Consider the following 10,018-nt stretch of genomic DNA (forward strand, 5'->3'; position numbering starts at 1 on the left):
AGGTCAACTGCTGTCTTTCTCTCTCTGGCTTGGCCATTCTGGTTATTTGCAATTCTTCTTGCGTCCTCACAGATTCTAGTCAGGTTTTCAGCTATTACAGTTGTGAACATCAGTGCAACCAGCATGAACCTGATCTGGAAAATCAGTAATAATGAGTTGTCCTCTTTGTATACCTACAAGATACACATGGCCAGGAAGACTGATATTTTCAATCTCACAGTACATAAGACAGTGCTGTCATCCCTGGGCTCCACTTGAGCACTCTCTACGACATCACAGTGTGTCCTTTCCTAGGCAGCACCAAAGGCACATTGGTCTTTCTCCAAGTGCACATCCATGAGTTCAGGCATGACTCTAGTTAACATTTCTTGCCAGCCTACTATTGGCCAGGTCCAGATATAAGACAAAGTAGCTTTGGTCCTGCTCTCAAGGAATGCCCAGCTCAGCTTGTGGATCCCACTTCAGGGTGTGTGGCATGATGATGGTGACCACTGATTGATGCTGATCACATGCTGAGCTTTGTGTGACATGCTTTTCTGGCACTGTCTCATGGAATGCTCACAACAACACAGTGAAGTTATTTGCACTGGCCTTATTTTGTGGATGAGGAGTCAAGGCTGAGAGAGGTGATGTAGGCAGGTGTCACACCTGGTAAGTGACAGAAGTGAGATCAAACCTCTGGGCTACCTCAACTCTAGCCTGTGTTTGTCATGACCATTCTAGTGTGGTACAGGGAGCAATCTGATACAGGGAGACAAAAAGAACCTGAATATTGATGTCCCTTGAATACTGGCATTCCAATGACTTGAACCCAGGTGTTCTTGGCTCTGGATCCAGTCTCATACCACTTGAAAGTCCATTATTTCCAGAAAGCATGCCTTAGCATTCTTACAGGTATATTTTGGACTGGCTCTTTGGGAAAAATGAAATCTGCTTTCATTTTTTCACCTTTTACCCTTTTACTGTTTAATCTGTGTTTAAAATTAGCTTCAGCTGTGATCGACAACAACAAAAAACCCCAAGTATCAGTGGCTTAAAGAAGACAGGGGTTTATTTCTGTGTCCTGTAACAGAAGCCCAGTGCTAGGTGGGATAGGGATGGTAGACTGTTGGCCAATACTCAGCTGCAGGAAACAGACACCATGAGCTTTTTTTATCTTATTATAATTTTAAAATTTAATTTAATTTTAAAGTTGTGGGGTACAAGTCAGGATTGCTTATATAAGTGGTTTAGGTACAGGTGAATTTTGGGCCTCCCATTGGCCCTCACTTCACCTGGATTAGGATCAGACATTCTTCTTGATGTTATGTGTCCCCCTTACCCTGACAGTGTCCTGCTACTGCCAATCCCTTTTTGGTAGTATCATAATTGGTTCTCAGTGCCCACTTATGAGTGAGAACATGTGGTATTCAGACCTTTGTTTCTGTGGTAGGTCACTGAGTATGATAGACTCCAAAACTATCCAAGTTGCAGCTAAGTCCAGAATTTTGTCCTTCATTATGACTGCGTAATATACCACAGGTTATTTTAACCAAAAGGGAGTTATCCTGGGAATTGAGGGTTCACAGAAGCCTAAGCAGGGCTGCTATACTAGTTTGTTACAGCTACATACTGGGTGGCCTATACAATAGAAATCTACTTTCTCGTTGTTCTGGAGGCTGGAAGTCAGATATTAAGATAACAGCAGGTTTGATCTCTTCCAAGGCCTCTCCTCTTGGCTGTCTTCTTCCTGTGTCTTCATGTGGTAGTCCTTTAGTCTGTGTATGTCTGTGTTTTGATCTCTTCTTAAAAGGACACTAGTTGTACTGGCTTAGAGACCACCCTCATGACCTCAATTTAACTTAACCCTTTAAAGACCTGTCTCCACATACAGTCACATTCTGAAGTACTGGGGACTAAGACCTCAATATATGAATTTTGAAGGCAGGGAGAACAAATCAGCCATAACAGCTGGGGAACAGACTTTAGACTTGGTCCCTAGAAATGATTCCCTGACTCAGGCTGCAGAACTGACCCCCCCGGGTGTCACTGCCTTTGCCATAGACAGCAGAGTGAGGAATTGGAAAGGCTCTGCTGTAGTTGCTGGATCCCAGAGTGTCTGTTCTGAGCTGCAATCCTGTGATTAGAGAACTGCAGCCACTGCCACAATGTTGATTCTAGAGCCAGGTGGCCTGAGCTCCATGCATCACACCCACATTCCAGCTACAAGAAGAGGAAGGGTAAAGGTCATGCTTCACCCTTTAAGGATACTTCTGCTCACACTGTTGGCCAGAATATCATTACATGGCTATATCTAGCTGCAAGGGAGGCTGGGAAATGTAGTTTTGTTCCTAACAGCCATGTGCACAGCTAAAAATCTGGGATTGTGTGACAAAGGAAAAATAGGGGAATGGATTTGGAGGAGTCAGCAGCAGCTTCAGCTTCACCTTTCTAAGCAGAGGCTCTTGGAAGCTTAGTAATTAATGCATTTAAGATAAAACAGCCAGCAGCAACCAAGGTTCTCCTCCAGAGCCTGAAGCTTTGGCCCTGGGCTCATGCCTTCTCTTATTTCCTGTAAATGACTCTGTACCACTTAAGCACACAATTTATGTGCTTTTGTGGTCAGGTGCTCCCACAATGGCAAAAAACACCAGCTTCTGAGGCGCTTGTATTGTAGGTGATGATACAAAGAGGAGAAAAAGACCAAGTGTCCTAAGTGTGCGTTAATCTCAGTGCAAATATTGTGTGATGGTTGGTTACCCTTATCTTTTGGAAAAACTGATTCTAAATCTAATTATTTACTTCCTTCCCACAGCTTCTGGTCCAGTTTCTGAATTTTGGGTTTCAAAGGTTGGCACAAGGAAAATTGGCTTAGCTTGGAGTAGCAATAATTTGGAATCCTTTAATATACTTATCACACAGCATGAAGCTGGAAAATCTTGGATAGATACACTGCCAATAAAAGTATTATCATTGGTGGCTTATACCCTGGAACCAATTCTAGTTTTGAAATATTTTCACAAGGACCAAATGGAACTGAAGGGCCATCTCAAACAATTTACAGTAGAACTGGTAAACAAATAGAGTTTTTTGTCAAACATTCATGTTTCTTAGAGGAAATAAGTATAGTTTATAAACGTCATGTTTTCCAAACATTGTTTTTCTTTTAATTATCTAAGGAAAATCTGTACAAGATTTTATAATAGCAATACATATTTATTATGTGAAATACAGATACACAAACAGAAAAGAATGACATGGAAACCATCAACAAAGATAATCACTAATAACTTTTGGTGTATAATGTTTTGCAGTTTTAATATATACAAACATATATACTTTTTTTCTTTTACAAACATTGAGGTCATTCTGTACATGTGGCTTTGTAATCTGCTTTTTTTCTACTTCTTAGTTCATTTTGAATATTCTTTCCTGTTAATATAAATATTTTTACAGAATAATTTTAATGCCTGCCTAGAATCTTATTGTCTAAGTCAGAATTGGCAAGTAATAATGGCCCATAGGCCAAATTTGACTCACTGCCTGTTTTTTGTAAATAACATCATATTGGGTCACAATTATGCTCATTTGCTTATGTATTATCTATAGTTACTTTTGTACTAGAATTGAATAGCAGCAACAAAGAGTGCTTTTTAAATATTTCGGGCTTTTAAAACCTGAAATATTAATTATCTGGTTATTATGGAGAAAATTTGCTGACACCCGAGCTAGATCAGTGTTTCTCAAACTGTGGTCCAGGGACCTCTAGGTTTATCCTAGATTATTTCAAGGGCTCTGTGAGATATTAGTATTATAATAATACTGAAATGTAATTTGGTTGTTTCACTCTCATTCATTCATGAGTATACAGTGGAGGTTTTCAGTTACTATATAATATAGGGTTATGTTGTCCCTCTGAGGTCTAATGGATTTTATGTTGTTTATTCTTATATTTTAAAACTTTCTTCATTTTAAATTTCTAATACAGAAAATATTGATTAATCTACCTATATAAACAAAAATTATCTGAATACCATTATCATTTTTAAGAAGATAAAGAGGTCCTGAGATCAAAAATTTAAGAAACTCTAGTCTGGATGTGCTATGAATTAACTACTGCGCTCTTGTTGGGCAGGTAGACTAATTATAACCTTTCATAGCAACATTGTGATGTAATAGTTTTGTTTGTTCTGAAAGGTTAATTGATATTGACAAAATGTTTTCATAGTTGGGTGTAGTAGTTCCAGCTAATTAAGAGGCTGAGGCAGGAGGAATGCTTGTCCCAGTAGATTGAGACCAGTCCCAGCCTGAATACTGTCACAAAAAATAACTAAAATTATTTCATGAAACAAGTATAAAGAGATCACTGAATTATTCCTAGGACAATAGGAATATTTTTGGGATTTCTTGGAGAACTAATGTTAATTATTATTGTTTTTAAATTTTGAAATCAATTTTTGGGAAAAGTTGAAAAATACAGTATTCTTTGATCTTTAATTGCAAGATAATTGAAATCTTTTATACAGAGGAGAGAAATAAAGGCATGAGACAAATTACTTCAGTCACACATGGAATCAGTTGGGCTTTTGAGATTCTCCTTGTGAAGGTTTCTTCAGTCCTGCTAGTTGGATTAAGCATTTGTAGTCATTCAGAGGATATGCTTCCAAAATTAGAGAACTCCTGAAATGTATTTCACACATGAAATGCAATAATCTCCTTTCAAGGCTGCATTTTAGACTACTGAGATAGAGTCTTAATATCAACATATTTCTTTATTTTAAGAATGTGGATATTGGTTGAGGATCCACCACTGTGGGGGACTCATACTATGTTCAACTTGTGGTTTCCCAGAATTTAATGTAATAATAATATATGTTGGAGGTCTACAAAGTGCTGGGTGCTCTTGTACTGTATTTAAAATTTTTTAACACAGCTTCATGACATAGGTACTTTTATCATCTCTGTTTTACAGATCAGGAAATGGAAATTCTGTGAGCTTAAGTAACTGGTCCAGAATGACAAGGGCAAACTGGCCTATGTGTGGCTTCTGAGACCACATGTGGACTAATACTTTGAGGTCGTGTAGCAGCAAAGGTCAGTATTCATGAGGCAAAGGTATCTCCTTTACTGCAGCATGTGACTGATCCCAGTGAATGAAAGTCAAGAAGAACTGTCAGGGGAGGGGGGATAGGATGGCAGTTGAGGGAAACTGCTAGGGGAGGGAGGGGCATACCTCATCAACAAGGGTACCTGCATAATCCATGTTTGTATACCTAACCCTGACTTGTACCCCACATCTTTATAATTTAAAAAAAGAAATAAAAATACCATGTATGTCATTAAAAAAAAGAAAGTCAAGAAGGATTATAGTAAGTATAAACTCTTGGTGGATTACCTGTCTATTAATGAATAGCTTTCACTGTTATTAAAAAAACAATTTAGCAGCATTAAAAGCAATTTTGAAAAAAAGAAACAAATATAATATGATCCAGAAATTCCACTCCTGGGACTTTATCTAAAGAATTGAAAGCAGGGTGTTGAACAGTTATTTGTACACAGTATTCACAGTAACATTATTCACATTAGCCAAAAGGTGGAAACAAACAAATGTCCATTAGCAAGCAAATGGGTAGACAAAATGTGGTATATCATATAATGGAATAGTATTCAGTCATAAAAGGAATAAAATTCTGATATATGATACAACATGGATGGATCTTGAAAACATATGCTAAATGAAATGAGCCAGATACAGAAGAACAGATATTGTATGAGTCTACTTATATGAGGTGCCTAGAGTAGGCAAGTTCATGGAGGAAGAAAGTAGAATAGAGGTTGTTGGGGGCTGGAAGGAGCAGAGAATGGGCAGGTAATGTTTAATGGAGACAGAGTTTATGTGTGGATAATGAATTGGATGTAGATAGTGGTGATGGTTACACAACCATTGTGAATATATTTGACATCACTGAATTGTACTCTGATATTAGTTGAAGTGATAAATATTATGGTATGTATATTTTACTACAATAAAAAGGAAGGGAAACAAATGTCTCTATTCCTCTAACCCAACTGAATTCATTTTCTCTCTGTGTCTATAGTCATATATTATGTTTTCATCATTGTAATCATTATATAAGTAATTTTATATCTGAACATTTAAAAACTCAGTATATGAATTATCTTCCCCCAGTAGTTAGTGTGTTCATGTTCTTATTGGTTGCATGTTTCATCACGCAGTCAGATCCCAGTTTCCACAGCCCTTCTCTTTTCATGAACTAGTTAGGTTATTTCTAGCTTTTTAAAATGTTTCTAGGAAAGGATGCTTTTCTGTCTGTGGGATCTCTTTGAGATCAGGAATCTGCTGGTAACAGAAAAAGTCTCTGCAATTTACCTCTGTTTAAGGAGAACCCACTTACAAAACTTCATTAATTTTAAACAGATAGTATATGCACATTGTACATATTTTTTTAAGGCAAAGAGTTTTACAGTGAGAGTGTTTCCCTTTATTATCCCCCAGTCAATTAATTCTGGTAACCTTGGTCACCAGGTAAAGAAAGGTGAGTTTTGAAAGCAGTGACAGAAAAAAGACCCTTCTTCTGCTGTTTTCCAGCATGCTAGCATGCAAGTATGTTCTACATGGGTGGGTATAGGTCATTAGAAACTTATTTCACTAAATAATAACACAATGCAGCATGTCTGTAGCTGCAATTAAAAAGATGCTTTCTAACTTAAAGTTCTCTTGAAGCCCTTCTTTCTGTGAACTTAAATAATTATAGCACGATTCATCCCTTAGCGTACAAGCAGTTTTTCTATTTTGAACTAGAAACATGTTTCTTTAAGTATTTGCCAAAGAAATCTTGATAACATCCCGCTCTGCAAAATGCTTACATCGAGAACTAACACAGATAATTTGGACGCATCCAGCAAGTTAGTATAAAATTTTGTTCTATGCGGAACTGCTATAATAAGTTTATTGCACTGAATAGCACAGGGCAGCATGTTTCTAACTATAACCAAAAACAAACAAACAAACAAAAACCAATGCTTTCTAACTTAAACTTTTCTCAAAGTGTTTCACTAAGTGACAAATAAATGATAATAGCTCATTTTAACACTTAGCATACAAGCAATTTTTCAAAATTTGGAACAAGAAACATTTTCCTAATTGTTAAAGGAATCTTGATAACTTCTCACTCTGCAAAATGCTTACAGAGGGAGAATTAGTGCAGATAATTTAGAAACATCCAGCAAGTGAGTAAAGAACTACATTGCCTGCAAGAGTGCCACGACACACTCATTGTACTGAATAGCACAGTGCAGCATGCCCTTGTAATCGTAAGTCAAAAATGCTCTTTTACTTACATTACTCTCAAAGTTGTTTATTTCATGAATTTAAAAAAATGTTTATCACAATTTTAAGCACTTAGTATACAAGCAGTTTTGTTTTGTTTACATGAATGGTTTTTTCCTTGAGCATTCAATAGGAAAAAGAAAAGTGTTCTCATGGCTTTTTCCAGAAGTGACCAAGCAAGATTTCTGTGGCTGAAGTATTCAACTCACTGAAAAAAAATATAAACAATTGTTTGTCATTCTGTAGGTTAAACTTGAAGTATACAAAACAAGCAAGTGTTTTCTTGTCACCAAATTCTTGGAATAAGCCTGATTTATTTTTGACAAAGTACTTTAATTTTCTGGGCCTCAGCTTCTTAAACTTAAAACTGAAATGCTGGAAGTAGATTAGCCTTTTATTCTACAAATTCTGTGATTCTAGATTATTGGATAAGTTAAATTTTTTTACCTTAAAAAGCTTTTCGGAGACGGGAACAAGATGGCGATGGCATAGGTGAACTTGTGAGATTCTCCGAACGTGAGTTCCCAAAAAGACTCTTACTTCTCTTCCCCCATCCCCCAGCCCACCACCAGCCACCCTGGTGTGAGGCCCGGGGACCTTTGGTCCCATGCAGGGCCAGATATTGCAGTCCCCTGCTGCTGCTGTTCCACTGCGTGCATGGGAGTCTAGGGTCCCAGCCCCCTCCCAGCTCCCTCCCTGGCTATATCGTCTCCAGCCCGGCACCCGGCACCAAGCTGCCGGTCACTCAGGGAGGCTCTGGGTGCCCGCCCCTCAGAGACACTGGTCCCATTCCTGGCTGAAATAGCCTGTGGGGGGCACAGGGCCACTCTCGCCACTCACTGCCTGCCCTTTGGAGCTTTGAAGCTCTGGAACTCCAGGCCCACCCTGGCTGAGGCACTCAGCGTGAGACCCCAAGCTGGGGGACCCAGACAAGTGAAGAAAAACAGATCTACAAAAACTGCCTTGCCATTCTCCAGGCAGAGACTTCCATTGCCCCGCCCACCTATCAACAAACTTTACCTCAATTCCTAAGGCAACGGTGCGAAACAGGAGACAAAGCCCCACCCCAACGCTGCAATGAAAAACAAAGGGAAGAGGCCGGAATCAGAGATCAGAGAAGTGACTTTAGTCTGATCGCTTATTTTGACTTATGATTTTATCATTGTAACTCTTGGTTTTGATCACATTTGTTGTTTGCCTTCTGACTTACTCTGTTTCTTGATTTTATTGGCCTGTCTCTGTGTAGCTATCAGAACTCTTTAGGGAATCTTTCTTATGTGTCTTTCTTCACTTCTTCCCAGCCTTGTGTCTCTTTTTCACCTGATAGTTGGTATGTATATCTGTTTTCCCTCTCGCTCTTCTCTCTTTCTAACTCCCTGTTGAACCCCTCTTCCTCCCTTATTTTCCTCTTTTATACCCCCCTTTTAAATCTAGGGACCAAGACTACATACTGCTGAATGGACAGATTGTAAGGCAGAGGGAAATAGGTTCCAGTGTGCTCATACATCTGTTCGTGGATGCTAGAATCAGCATATACATTCTGAACCACAGCTTCCCTCTCAATTAAAACTCAAAACTGCAAAAAGTACAGATTGCAGCCTATGCTCCAACCTGAAAAGTGAACAAAGCCAGAAGACCCTCATAAGGAAGAACAGGATATTGCAGAAGAGAATAAAAGCAACCCCACCTACCCTCAAAAACAGAGCTAAAGAAGGGGAGGGAAAGGGGGAGAGAGAGAAAAATCTACACAAATTAAGAAAAATCAAAAGAAGAGTATGGATCTCTCCCAGACCCCTGGGAGGGCAGACACTGAGAAAACTGACTTCGGAATGCAAACAATGAAGAGCCCCCAGAATGAAGGGTCTGAAACTATAAACATAGATATCAAGACAATAATGGAGAGATTAAAAAGAATTGAGGAGACACAAGAAGAAACTAGGAAGGAGTTGATATCTGAGATAACAGTAATAAAGAATACTGTGAATGAAATAAATAACAAACTGATAAGCATGGAAAGCAGAATTACCCAAGCAGAAGAAAGAATCTCAGAGCTTGAGAACCAAAATATAGAAGTAACCCAAACTCTTAAAGACACAGAAAATAAGCTCAAAAAGACAGAACAAAACCTTCAAGAGATGAGCAATTACCTCAAGAGGCCTAACCTAAGAGTAATTGGACTTCCTGAGGCAGAAAAAGAGACTGAGACCACACTGGAACAAACTTTCCATGAGATCATTCAAGAAAACTTCCCTTATCAAATCAGTGATGCAAAAATTCAAACAAGAGATTCAGAGAACCCCTGCAAGACAATAAATGAGAAGACCAACTCTGAGACACATAATAATTCACCTAAACAAAGTAGGCATAAAATAAAAAATCCTAAAGGCAGCAAGAGAAAAAGGCCAGATCACCTACCACGGAAGACCAATCAGAAAAGCAGGAGATTTATCTACAGAAATCCTGCAGGTTAGGAGAGCTTAGAGCCCTATCTTCAAAGTCCTAAAACATAAACAATTTCAACCAAGAATAACCTACCCAGCCAAGCTAAGCTTCATCAGTGAGGGAGAATTAAAATCTTTCCCAGATATCCAATCCCTAAGAACTTATGCTGCCACCAAACCATCTCTACATGAAACACTTAAGAAAGTACTAAACACAAAAGAAAAGGAAAAAAGAACAACATTCTTC

The sequence above is a fragment of the Carlito syrichta genome, unplaced genomic scaffold, assembly GCF_000164805.1.
Source record: "Carlito syrichta isolate Samal-C Ts95f unplaced genomic scaffold, Tarsius_syrichta-2.0.1 Scaffold315115, whole genome shotgun sequence".
NCBI classification, from domain to species: domain Eukaryota; kingdom Metazoa; phylum Chordata; class Mammalia; order Primates; family Tarsiidae; genus Carlito; species Carlito syrichta.